Consider the following 14,079-nt stretch of genomic DNA (forward strand, 5'->3'; position numbering starts at 1 on the left):
CTTGATCCCATTCATCTCCCTGTCCCTTTGTATGTACCCTCTGCCCTTGCAACCTTGTTAGGATTCAGGCCTTGTGTGGCCCCTGTCACTGGGAAGGATGCACTCCTACATTATTCTGGTCAGCCCAAAGTCCTATGGCTGCTAGGCATAGTCTGTAAGCAGGTGCAAAAGGTTTCTTTAAGAGATGAGCTCCACCCATTCTCACTGTCTTCCCTCTGTTCTTCTGAAAAGGCAAGCAGGTCTCTGTCTCTATCACTCCCTCTCCTCCCCAATCCCTTTATCTCAATTAAAAAAACAAAAAAACAAAATTTCCTACTTTAGCTTTGTCTACATGTCTGTCTGCCACCCGTGGGCTCTCACCTGCCATGGTTTGGACCCACCTGACAAGGTCCCTGTTGCACAGAATCATTTCAAACCTCATCCCCCAAATAATCTAAAATTTAAGAGAAAAGGGAAAAGAAGAAAAAATCATCATGGAAGTTGTGGTGAGACACAATGAGTCGATGTATCTTTACTTGCAAGTGTTCATTACAAAGAGTCCTTGGTCTAGTTTGAAGCTTCTGGTTTCTGCTACATTATGGATGTTAGGCTCTCACTAGGACTCCTCGAGGATACAGTATTGTTGCCCAGGGTTGTGTAGATCCTGCAGGTTTAGATCTCCAGGGCCAGCCCCTTCACAGGCTCCTGCAAATCATAGATGGGATAGATGTTGGGGTGGGCCAACTCATAGTCCTGACTCTGGGCCTGGGTGTTTGCAGTGTTAATCAGCCCACCAAATCTCCCCCATCCTCAGCACCAAGGTGAGCGCTCCAGTATTCCCCAGCTTTCATGCCCTCGGAGCTGGCTCACCCACACCTACACCAGCAGGGTCAGCTCTACTATGTCACCCAGTTGAGGTGCAGGGACCACTCTCCTGAGTGCTGTAACTGGTAAGGGACAGGGACAACTCTCCTGCTTTCATGACTTCAGGGCCAGCTATCCCACCTGCCAAAGGCAGTGAGGGGTAAAGGGAGGCATCTTTCCCCAGCCCTCATCACCCACTACGTGGCAGATGAGGGGTGGGCTTTATCTGCTACAGTCAAATTCCCAGGAAGGGGCTCACCAGTGTCGCTGTCTACAGGGATAGCTCAATTGTGCTGCCCAGGGTGGGTGATGGGCCCATTCTCCCAAATGCTGGAGCTGGTGAAGGGCGGGTCAGCCACACACACCCCACTCCGTTCACTGTAGGTGGCAAGGGACAAGTATGGGAAGACATTTTTCCTTCACCAAGACACCACGTGGCAGATGGTGCGGGAGGGACTTACTCTCCCTCTCTCATGCCCTCAGGGTCAGCTTGCCTATGCCCTGCAAACAGGATCAGCTCTATTATGCTGTCTAGGAGAGGTGTAGCTTTCCAGAGTGCCCCAGTAGGTGTGGGTTAGGGCAAGTTCTTTCTAGTTTTGCCGTCAGTATTGGGCGGGACCAACTCTGTGCATCCCTATCCTCTTACCTTCCTTGTTAACAGGAGCCACAGACTTTAGCACAGACTGTGGCTGAGGCAGGGCCATGAATACCCATGGCCCCAGGTTGCAAGCAAGCCACCCATCTCCTTTCAGCTCTTCAAAACTTTACCTCTTCAGATCTGTTCCTCTTCACAGGCCATGAACCGTTCTCTCTCTCTCCCAGACATCACCACACATTTGCTCAACATAATAGTGCCTGACCCCCTAAAAGAACTGAAGAGATTGGGAGGATCAACATAGTAAAAATGGCAATTTTACCAAAAGCAATCTATAGACTCAATGCAATCCCAATCAAAATCCCATCAAACTTCTTCACAGACCTTGAGAAAACAATAATCAAGTTTATATGGCAAAACAAAAAACCCAGGATAGCCAAAACAATCTTATAGAATAAAGGAACTTCAGGAGGCATTACCATCCCTGACTTCAAACTCTATTACAGAGCTACAGTATTGAAAACAGCTTGGTATTGGCATAAGAACAGAGAAATCGAACTTTGGAATCGAATAGAAGACCCGGATATTAACCCACAAACCTATGAGCACCTAATTTTTGACAAGGGAGCTAAAGGTATACAATGGAAGAAGGAAAGCATCTTTAACAAATGGTGCTGGCATAACTGGATGTCAACCTGTAGAAGGATGAAAGTAGATCCATACCTATCACCATGCACAAAACTCAGGTCCAAATGGATTAAAGACATCAACATTAATCCGTCCACCTTGAACCTGATAGAAGAGAAAGTGGGAAGTAGTCTACAAGATATAGGCACGGGAGGCCTCTTCCTAAGTAGGACCCCAGCTGCACAGACAATAAGAGAAACAATGAATAAATGGGATCTACTGAAACTGAGAAGCTTCTGTAAAGCAAAGGACACTGTCAGTAAGACAAAAAGGCTGCCTTCTGACTGGGAGAAGATCTTCACCAACCCCTCATCAGACAAAGGTCTGATCTCCAAAATATACAAAGAACTCAAGAAACTAGGCACTAAAACTCTAATTAACCCAATTAAAAAATGGGGTACTGAACTGAACAGAGAATTCACAACAGAAGAACTTCGAATGGCCAGAAGACACTTAAGGTCATGCTCAACCTCCTTAGCGATCAGGGAAATGCAAATCAAAACCACTTTGAGATACCATCTTACACCTGTCAGAATAGCTAAAGTCAAAAACACCAATGATAGCCTATGCTGGAGAGGATGTGGGGTGAGGGGAACACTCATCCATTGTTGGTGGGAATGCAAACTTGTGCAGCCACTGTGGAAATCAGTGTGGCGGTTTCTCAGGAAACTGGGAGTCAATCTCCCTCAGGATCCAGCAATTCCACTCTTGGGAATATACCCGAGATGCTCTATCATACTACAAAAGCATTTGTTCAACTATGTTCATAGCAGCACTATTTGTAATAGCCAGAACCTGGAAACAGCCTAGGTGCCCCTCAATAGAAGAATGGTTAAAAAAGGTGTGGAACATATACACATTAGAGTTTTACTCAGCGGTAAAAAATAATGACATCTTGAATTTTGCATGCAAATGGATGGACATAGAAAACGCTTTACTGAGTGAGGTAAGCCAGACCCAAAAAGAGGAACACGGTATGTATTCACTCATAAGTGGATTCTAACCATAATTTAAAGGTCTTTGAGCCTATTATTCGTGATCCTAGAGAAGCTAAATAAGAAGACGAACCTGATGAAGATTATTTAGCTATCCGCCAGGAGGTAGGAAATAGTCAAGAGTCCCAGGTAACCTTGGGTGCATGGGGGGGTGGGAGGGTTGTTGGAAGGGGAGAGGGTTAGAGAGAAGGGAGTAGGGGAGGAATGGAGAAAGCTCGGTTGACCAGGATGGGGGGAAGGGAGGAAGGATGAATATGGGATCAGGGAAGAATATATTTCAACAAAGGGAGTCATTTTAGGGTTTATAGGAAACTTGATTATATATGGGATCCCAGGTCCAAGGAGAGATCCCCAGATTGTTCTCTGGACAGAGGAGAGGGTGCCTGAACCGGCCTTGGCCCATAACCATACTGATGAATATTTTGCTTATCACCATAGATCCTTCATCTGGCGATGGATGGCGATACAGACGGAGACCCACATTGGAGCACCGGACTGAGCCCCCCAAGGTCCAAATGAGGAGCAGAAGGACGAAGAAAATGACGAAGGACTGCGAGGGATGCTATCACCCACTGATACAAGGGGTCGGATCTAATGAGAGTTTACCAAGGGCAGTTGGACTGCGACTGAACGAGCACGGGATCCAACCAGATTCTCTGAATGTCGCCGGATTTTCTGAATGTGGCTGGCCCGGAGTCTTTCTGAGAAGCCTTTGACAATGTCACTGGGACTAGTTTCCTCTGCATATACTGGATTTTTGGGATCCAGTCTGTTTGGATACTCACCTTCCTGGACCTGGAGGGAGGGGGGACGATCTTGAACTTCCCACAGGGCTTGAAACCCTGACTGACCTTAGGGACAAAGAGGGAGGAGGAGAGGGAGGGGGGGGAGTGGGAGGGTGTTGGGAAGAGAGGCGTAAATGGAAACTTTTATAATTTAATAAAATTACTTAAAAAAAAAAAAGACCTGAAGAGAAAAGACTCAAGGATGCCTGTGGATCGGGAAGGTACTGGGATGTGTGGAGTATAGCAAGCCCTATATAAAAACAAAATGCCCCAGTCTATTTCAAGACACTTACCAGGTGGTTGTTCAAGATTTAAAGATGCATGGAAACGTAACAATACCACAATTATCAACATGAACCATGAGGACCATAGTTCTCTGGGCCTCTCAGGTACAACTACAGTAAGCTGACACGCCTCTCGACAATCTTGTAAAATGTAAATCACAAATTACCTGACATAGATAACATTACTCACAAACTTAAGCAAGTCCGATTCTGGGGTACAGAAACAGCTGATTTAAGAAAATAAATTATATACGTTGGTCTCAGGACATAGACAAATCAAACTGGCACTGATCAGGAGGCCTCCTCCTTCTGGCTAGATTTTGGATTATGAAAAGTGCAATGTAGACTGCAGGGAGAAGATGACATCAACAGTTTTATGTAGATGTCACCCCTGGGCACTACAAAATTGACCAGTGTGGAAAGATGTGACCATCAATGCCCTAGTAGCATGTATATTGGAGGGGGTAACTAACCCATTTCTGAATGGATTTAAAACCTGGTACATAGGCGAATATGAACTTTTGATTCTGTAAATCTGGCCAAGAGACCTTAGTTGTGGAGCTTCCAGACCCAAGGAAGCCTACTACTACTATTCTGCTAAATGAACACAGTGTCAAACTGTCCTCTAAACATATTTCACGTACCCACGCATTAGTTCAGCTCTCAGATCTCATCACAGAGGTTTCTCTGTGCGGTGGACAGTAGTTGATGTGGATGTTCATACTGGTCATAGTGCAGAAAATAAGTGTGGTGGTGTGCTCCTCTGTTAATAGGACATCTGTATCACTCCTACTCCAAAGCTCAGGGACCAGTCTGGAAGGAAGAAGAGTATAAAGAGAGTAAGAACCAGAAGGTAGGGAGGAATGGACAGAAACAGAGTCTTCTGGACATGACAGAAGTACTGTTTTTATAAATTTGCACATTTTAAACAGCAGCTGTAGTTACCTACACAAGCTCAAGACCATCAGCATGCAGGGAGAAGGGGTTCATGAGCCCCCCCCCAACTGAGAAACTATGGACAGCTGACAGTGATGGGCTCTGGAGAAGGGAAGGAATATTTTCTCTAAGGATGTGGTTCCTGGTAGTCTGACCACACACCAGTGGATAACTCCACACCCATGGGCAACACAAATTGGACTCAGTTTATTATTAAAAGCATGAAAAGGCCATAAAATTGTGGAGGTGTTGGGGGATTAGTCTGGGAGAAGTTAGAGAGAGGAATGGAGGGTGAATATTATGAAAATAAAATATTATTTTAAAAGTAAATATTAAAATCTGTATCTCTTGCAAATTGAATGCATGAATTTGGAATCATATCTGCCACAAACAGGTTAAGAAATTGAGAGTAAAGAGTTCCATTTCTGTGGGCCAAATAAAATAGTAATAATAACTTGAAAAAAACATACCTCCTGAACAGCTTTAAAAACATATTTATTGTATTTGTTTCAACAAAATTGGATTTATTCAAACAATCCATTGTTTTTAAAATAACTGATTAGAGGCTGGGAAAATAGCTCAATGGGTAAGGCACTAACCATAAACTTGGGAAGATGGTTGTTCAGACTCCCAGCACCCATGGGAATGCTAGGGGGTCATGGTTGCCTGCACTCAAGAAACAAAGACAGTCATCTCCAGAGTATACTGGCCAGTCAGACTAGCTGACTCAACAGACCCCAGGTTCATCAAGACTAGTTATAAAAGGTGAAGAGCGATCGAGGAAGAAACTTGATGTCAATCTCTGGCCTATGCATGCACACACACAGGTACATCTCCACTCAAGAACACAAATACAGATAGATGAGCATGCATGTGTGTGCACACACACACGCAGAGGGAGGAAGAGAGAGAGAGAGAGAGAGAGAGAGAGAGAGAGAGAGAGAGAGAGATCTCTAATTGGGATATTATACTTCAATCTTTAGGACTGAGGAAAATGTCTTACTCTTTTGACAGTATACACAATACCTTCTTCATGATAATGAGTCAGATACATTTGCCTTGGGGCCTCTAATCACACAGAAATTGACACAGGTGAGATCGGGGCCCTCTCCTCCCGACTAACAACTTCTAGAGTGTCAAGTGTAATCAACCGAATCAGACACATTGTATTGGATTAAACTACTGGGTTCCAGCACAGCCTTTGAAACTTCCTTCCTTTTTTCCCGGTACTGTGACCTATAAATGTGCCCTGCTGATGTAAGTCCATCAGCTGTCTGTATATGCCAGAGCAGATAACCTTGCATAAAAGAGTACTCTGCTATCTATTCTGATCACATTTAAGTTGCTTTTTCTAAGAAAAAAAAATCAAGATTATCCTGTAAATGCTTGACAAGTTGCACTCAATCCTCGTCTTTGTGAGGAAACATGAAAGAGCTCTCTCAACACTCAGTATCAGCTTGAAGGTCTGCAAGTTATCAAAATGAGGGCCGAGGCCAACGCCCAGCAGCAAACTCAGCTGCACGTCACTCTCCAGGCCATGCTGTGAGGCGGTTCCTTCCACATAATGGCTGCCCCGTCCATTCTCATTTCAAATTCACAGGAGGTTTTACACATCTTTGTCTTGATTTTGAAGCCCTGGAGATTTCAGATTATAAGTTTATGGGAGAAGATCTTAAATTGAATGGGAGAAAGGTTTTGTTGCTGAGGTTCAGGGCTGTGTGCTAGGAGGCTACTGAAGAGTTTCCGTTGTAATAAAGCATCATATTACAGCCACAGTAACACAAGGGTGCTTGCAAGGCTCTCTAGCAGGACAGCAGGGAGCAGTGAGCCAGAAAGACAAAGAATGCTTGCAACTAAGTGAGAAACTCGGTCTCTGCAGGCCCTTTTCATCTCAGCTATGCATCAAAAGTAGAAAAGACAGGTGCTTGAGACCTCTGTAAAACGTAAACACCTATGTATGTAATTTCATAGCTAATCATTAAGCCATAAATGTCCTTATCTAATTTTAATCACATATTTTCTGTTCTTTGACATAAAGACCTTGGTTTTTCTAGATGTGTAGGAGTAAAACATTGGCTTAACAGTTTTATTTTTCTTTCTATTTTTGTTTACTTTTAATTTTTATTATTTTTCAGTGCTTAATGTCAAGTACAGGCAATTCCTGTGCCAGGGAGGTCTATGCCACTGTGCTGTCACCCCAGCCCCTCATCCTTGTTGGTTTTAAACTAAAGATAGCGCTAGCTTTTTGGATAAAATGACATAATATGTGTAGGATGTATCTATACCAAAAAAGGTGAATGGACGAAAACCTGAATCATGTAAAGTGAAATTTCTAAAACAGTATATTATGTGGTTTAGTTTATAAATATCAGTAAAGATCAGTGGATGGACCAGTGACATCAACAGGCTTCCTACTTATTGTTCCCCAGTAGAGGAGGAAAGGGCCGGGAAGTCTAGTTTAGTATTAGAACACTAGCTTAGATTAGGAGAAGCCCTAAACTCAATTCTTCATACATCAAAAACCAAAATAATGTAAAGAGGAGGAATCAATTACATAGGGGAGCGGTGTAAATAAGGGGGAGTGGAGAAAGGAGGGAAGCATGGATAAAAGCCTACTAGTGTGGGAGGTTGCTAGGTGAGCTGTTCTAGTTCATTCTATTGTAGTGATAAAATACTCAAGGCAAGAGCAATTTAGGGGAAAAAAGGGATTATTTCAGCTTCCATGCAACCCATCTTCCAGGGCATTCAGGCCAGTAACTCAAGTAGGAACTTGAAACATAAACCATGGAAGAATGTAACTTACTGTCTTGCTGGCAGATTTGTACTTAGCTAGTTTTCTTATACAGTTTGTACTACCTGCTCAGGGAATGGTGTCACCTGCAGTACATTGATCACTTCTTCACCAGTTAATAATCAGGACACTCCCCAAAGACATGCCCGCAGGCCAGTTTGGTCTGAGCAATCTTGCAGATGAGACTCCATTCTCAGATTGTGTCAAGCTGATTGTTAAAGCTAACCAGGATAGGGACATTCACTACTGAACAGAACATAAGTGATAGTCATGGAGGCTAGAGTTAAAAGAATTTTAAATGGTTTTCATGAACCTGGAAAAGCACAAAGCATGACAGTTATAAACATCTTTGGGATAGTTTAACCTATGCTCCTATGAGTGCCAAAAATTTACAAAATATTAAGAGTGGCTATTATAACCAATACATTTTATTTAAACTATTTGAAACCATGTTTGTGAAATTTTTTTTCTTATCAACATCCACAGAAATTTTTTTCTTATCAATAACTTTTAAATAATTAGATTTCTTCCAAATTTTCTTTTTTACACCTAAATCAATTCGATTTCATTAAATTCATTTTATTTTCTTTAATGTATGAGGAGATGATTAATGTTTCCCTCTTGGGTTAGCATTCTGGTTTGTGATTGTTCATAATCTTATTACCAACCACCTTGGGTATTATCAAATCATGTAGCCTTTTTTACAGCAGTGAATTACACCTGATTCAGGTACTGGAGAATAATTAATCTTCAAAGAACACTTTGTGCTGACAATAAACTAGATAGCAACATTTAAAACATTATTGTTTTACTCCGGCAAGGTGAGGGTAGGCTCTGATTAAGCATGCATTAAACTTAGTGTTGGTGTTTGTTGACATTCTGAAGAGAGGAGTATATGTGTGTGAATGTGTGTGCACCTATGAGTATGTGTTTGTGTTTAAATGGTTCCATTGGTATTCTTTGGCAGCTTTTCCATCACACAAAAACAGCATCTAAGCACAGGGCTTGACATCAGAATCAATAATATACTGAGCATGTAAGTGTCACAGTGAACATCAATAGGCCCAGAGCCATCCGTGTGTTGGGAAAAATCTAATTAGCGATGCAGCCAGACTGACTGATTTCTTGCTACACCCCTTCTTTCAGAGCTCTGCACATTTCTCCTATCCCAATACTGATGTTTCAGAGTCGGCATTTTCTGTGTACAGGCATGTGCTAGGAGGGTTGCACATCACCCCCGACCACATACGACTAAAAACCAAGCTGGCATCCTGAGATTTGAAACTCTTTGTCCAAGTCTTTATCGTTCTTCAGTTTTGTTTGCATTTATGATGTGATTTAAAGGAAAAGGCTGTGAAAAATAAAATCACACTTAAAGGAATGTAGCACCAAAACTCAGCAACTCCTGAACAAACCAAAGCATGGCCAAGTTAGATGAAGGTGTTAGCAGTAACTTGTTCAGGCTAAGTAAGCATTCCAGAAATAACCTTCAGTGATTCCAGCATTCCTGATAAAGAAAAGGAGTCTGGAGTTTGTGATGAATAGGGATAAAGAAACAGCTATCATACTGCGATTCTCTGTCTCTCCTCTCTTCCTTTTCCATCTCTGATATTGCCATACAATCTCTGAGCTTTAGCGTTTCTTCACCGGAAGGAAGAATACAATGCAAGTGTTTGCCTCAATGACCTGATGGCGTCATTAGAAAGTGGCATGCATGTGCAACACATTCAAACTTCTTTCCAGAAGGTTCTTTTAGAGCTTAGGCTTGTACTGCTTAGGCCTTTGTGGAAAGGGCAGTAGAACTTGGCTAAACAGTTGACATTAAATTGACAAGCTGCTCTTTGGATCAACTGTCTCTTACCTTTATTATCAATAAAACCATTGTGCTAATATCCACTTAAGGACCAGTCTCTCAGTGACACTATTGAAAATCAAATCCTTGATCCTTCCATGAAAGCATCACCTCAAAGTTCAAGTATTGAAAGGTTCGTGAACATACTGCCCAGTGACAGGATATCAGGAACACAGTGGGGTACCCAGAGTACCAAGGCTTTGGAACATAGGTACCTTCTGCCCTCATGTCTGAGTTAATGCCAAGCTGAACATGGATGTACAGGAGTACAAGAGGAAGGGGACAGCCCCAGAGATGATTATCAGCTTTCTCTCTGACTTTGCTTTTTATTCCTCGATAATCATCTACTGTATAGATAATGTATGAAATTATTTCACAGAGCAAGGATCATGAAGATCACTGAGATGCAATGCACATACATGTGAAAGAGAAGTCATTAGGAAGAGTTCCTCTAGGTAGTCCTCAGCCAGTGTATTTGTATGAATAGTTTCTCCCAAAACACTCACGTTGAGTTCTAACCTGCAAGCGTTACTTAATTTGGAAAAAGGACCCTTGTAAGGGTCATTAACCTAAGCTCACATGGGAGTAGAGTAATTCCTTAGTTAAATATAACTGGCGATCTGACTAGAAGCAGTAGATTAGGAAATAGAAAAACGCAAGGACCACTGTGAATGTCACCCACTGGTGGCATAGTTGTCTAGCATATGTATGACTCTGAGTTCAGTTCCCAGCAATATAATAAAGGAAAGGAAACAAAGGGAAAGCAGAACTGAAGGCAGAAGTCACGCCTGGCACTACGTGACAACAAGAATAGGCCTGGCAAGGACAGTGAGAAGCAAAGGAAAAGAAGTGGTCAGTTCCTAGACCTTCAGAGTTAGAGGAACTGGGTCCTTAATTCCAACCGCTCAGCCTCATAAACGTAGGGATGTAAATCTCTGTTAGGTTAACTACTTGGTCTGTGGGATTTTGTTGTGATAACTGAAAAATCTAATACATCAGGGAAATCAAGAGCTAATATTTCTTTCTCAGAGCAAATGTCATTAAGATATCCAGGGAAATTGATTCAATTGATATCAATCTAGAATAAAATAGGATTGAGTGACAAAAGGATTAGGATGGAGGAGAAGATAAGGGGATAAGGAAATTACCGCACTGAATACTGTATTGAACCTAACTTCTCGGGGTTAATTAGACAAAGCTTGATGAATGTCACTTCTCTAAGAAAATTTGCCAGAAATGTCACTCAGGAAGAGACAGAAATACTCTTCTCTTCAGGCAGGTGTTTACCAGAGCTATCCTGTCTTTGTCTTGCAGAACATCTTTACCGTAGTCCTGCCAGCCTCAGTATGAACCCACAGACAACCTGTCTAGATAGAAGGTGGCTTACCACCTCCATCTTCAGTGTCTTGCAAAAGGGAAAATAAGAGATGGGGTTCGGGTGCCCATTGCACTGGCATCACAGTGATCACTTCACAGACACCAGCATGAAAGTTTCTTTGTTCGAGCTATGACAAAAGAACTGAAGAATAAACTCGATGCCCGAAGAGTTTGCTTTGGCTGGAAGCTGGGTGGCACAGTCTATCACCACAGGGAAGGCACATCAGTGGGGCTGAGGACACTACTCGCACTGTGTCCGTAGTCAGGGAGAACAGAACAGTGAATGCCGGCGCTCAGCTGCATGAGCCTTTTCACGTAGCCCAGAACCAGATACCAAAATGGTGACACTCTTTTGGGGAATTTGTTCCTCCTCCTTAATTAACCAAGTCTACAAATTAACTTACAGAAATGATGAGGAATTTGTCCCCCAGGTGATTCTAGGTCCTACCCAAGCGACAATATTGACTAGCACATAAAAGTTACCCACATTTCACAGAGAAACCCTGTCTCAAAGCAAAACAAAACAAATTACCCATTTCCTTATTTGACATTCATAGGCATTACTTAAATTTCTGAAGTTAAAGCAAACTTTTGAGACTAACTGTGGAAAGGGAAAAGGATTCATTTCCCTTTTAGCCTCTACTTTCGTACTCTTTTCTGTCATGGCTACTAAGTCACACTATTCATAGGTGAAATTTCTATGCCCTCCCAAGTGACTCTAATACATATCCATTAATGTAGCAACAATGTTCCACGATTGCAGATGGACCCAGGATGCTTGAAGGTTTTTTAGAAAATAGAAAATCTGTGTACTCTAGAATCTGTTACTGTCAAAAGAGACTGAGAAATCTAGACCACCTTAATGTAGGCAAACAGAGTTCCAAGGTATTGCTATCTGAAAGATAGAGTCAAAGTGAGAATGGAAAGTTCAGGCAACAGAAACCTTTATAGAAATATGTTTTGCAGTTGCACCATAATTTTTTTCTCTGCAGATAAGACAACAATCTGATTCCAACACATTCTTGTCCCCACAGATAAAACAATGACACATAATGAAATCTCACTTCTTACTCTGTAGTCTGTGAGATATAAAAAAAAAAGAAAAATAAATTGAACCTTTCCTGCAGATTACTAGATTCCTATGCCCTCAGCAAATTCTCTATACGTGAAGCAAAAATTTGGGAAGATTGGTGCTGCAATAGTTAGGAGTCAATCATGGTTTGCCTTTACCATGATATGTTAATGGTAGATGTTCAGAGAATAACTTGAAAACACTTTCTTCTAGAAAAGGCTTAAACAGTCTCAACACAGCTTGCATAGTTGGCCAGGGAGATGCGAATTTGATTTACAAATCCAATCTAATCAGACTCTTCTCCTCAGGTTCCGTCGTCTCCACAGAGCATCAGATGTGAAGGTTTCACTTTGTTGTTGTTTATGGCTATAGTCAGAACTTAACGAAGAAGAGTAAATCACTCTGTAAGTCACCAGGAGGGTGACAGAGGCTAATGACTTTCAGTCAGTCTTGAGGTGGATATAGATTCAAGCCAAATACATGAAGGTGGAACTCCCATGCTCAGGTCTAATAAGCAGCCCCAAATGAGTGACTTTAATTTCCCTGCAATTGTATATTAGAAAGCTGAAGAGTTCTAAGTGATCATTAATCTTCAAGGATATATCTACCTAATACTTGTCTTTTTGAAAGCCTTTTCAATTTTCTGTGGAGGTGGCACTTGCTAGCTCTGGCACATTAAGTAGACATGTATGCACTCTGTGGGGTCAGCCAAGCACAGCTCATCTTTGTAGAAGTCTTGCATTATGAAGGTAAGGTGCAACTCCATCTACAGAAACATAGCATTAGCATCTGGGACTGACTCATTTTAATATTGTGCTGACAATGACTTGATCTATGAGGGATAGGTTTTTTTTTTTTACATTTACTAGTGCTTTTCAAAGTCAATATTTATAAAATCTTAGTAAGATAATGAATATACTCATTAAATTCATTGACATTTTTGACCTAAACTATCCCACTTTGAAATTTTCTTATAAATACTATTGACAGATAAACATAGAAATGCATGTTTAAACTCTAATGCATATGTATTTTTTTAAAGCAGGAAGATTGCTTTTTCACTGAATAGAGACATTCAGAATTATTCTAGGAACCTCAGATAGCAAAATTTTATAAGATGAGGAAAGGCTGATGCAGTATTTTAAGTTTAAGGCCAACCTGGGCTGTAAGTTCAAAGGTCAGCCTGAATAACTTTGTGAGACCTGGTCTCAAATTAATTCTGAAAAGAACTGTGTATATATTTTGATGGTAGAGAATGCTTACACAGTGATATGCAAGATATTCATCAGTGTGGCTATGGGACAAAGCCAGTTCAGGCACCCTCTCCTCTGCTGCCCAAGGAAAAGTCTTGGGACCTCTCCTTGGACCTGGGAACTGCTCTAGAGTCAAGTCTCTTGCAAACCCTAAAATGGCTCCCTTAGTTAAGATATTTACTTCCCTGCTCCCATATCCACCCTTCCTCCATCCCACTCATCCTTGGCGATAGATGGAGATAGAGGCAGAGACCCACATTGGAGCACTGGACTTAGCTCCCAAGGTTCAAATGAGGAGCAGAAAGAGGGAATACATGAGCAAGGAAGTCGGGACCACGAGGGGTGCATCCACCCACTGAGACGGTGGGACTGATCTAATGGGAGTTCACCAAGGCCAGATGGACTGGGAGTGATGGAGCATGTGATCAAACTGGACACTCTGAATGTGGCTGGCAATGAAGGCTGACTGAGAAGCCAAGGACAGTGGCACTGGGTTTTGATTCTACTGCATGAACTGACTTTGTGAGAGCCTGGTTTGTTTAGATGCTCACCTTTATAGATCTGGATGGAGGGGCAGGACCTTGGTCTTCCCACGGGGCAGGGAACCCT

This window comes from Myodes glareolus, chromosome 13, assembly GCF_982192425.1.
Source record: "Myodes glareolus chromosome 13, mMyoGla1.1, whole genome shotgun sequence".
Classification (NCBI taxonomy): Eukaryota; Metazoa; Chordata; class Mammalia; order Rodentia; family Cricetidae; genus Myodes; species Myodes glareolus.